This window comes from Lucilia cuprina, chromosome 6 (genome assembly GCF_022045245.1).
Source record: "Lucilia cuprina isolate Lc7/37 chromosome 6, ASM2204524v1, whole genome shotgun sequence".
In the NCBI taxonomy this organism is placed as follows: Eukaryota; Metazoa; Arthropoda; class Insecta; order Diptera; family Calliphoridae; genus Lucilia; species Lucilia cuprina.
This window is the reverse complement of record NC_060954.1, coordinates 54443792-54444189: the sequence shown is the minus strand read 5'-3', so window position 1 is coordinate 54444189 and position 398 is coordinate 54443792.

Below are 398 nucleotides of genomic sequence, written 5' to 3'. Positions count from 1 at the left end.
CTATAGACTAGACTATAGACAAGGCTATACACTAAACTATAGACTAGAATACAGAGTAGAATATAGAAAAGGCTAAACTATAGAATATACTATAGACTAGACTATAGGTTACACTATAGACTAAGCAATATAGATTAAGCCTAGGCTACAGACAAGACTAGGCTGGACTATATATTTTGAATATAAACTAGACTATAGACTAGACTATAGACTAAAAATACACCAGACTATAGACTAGGGTATAGACTAGAAAATGGAGTAGACTGTAGATAAGACTATAGGCTTGACTGTAGACTAGACTATAGACTAGACTATAGACTAGACTATAGACTAGAATATAGACTAGAATATAGACTAGACTATAGACTAGACTATAGACTAGACTATAGACTAGACTA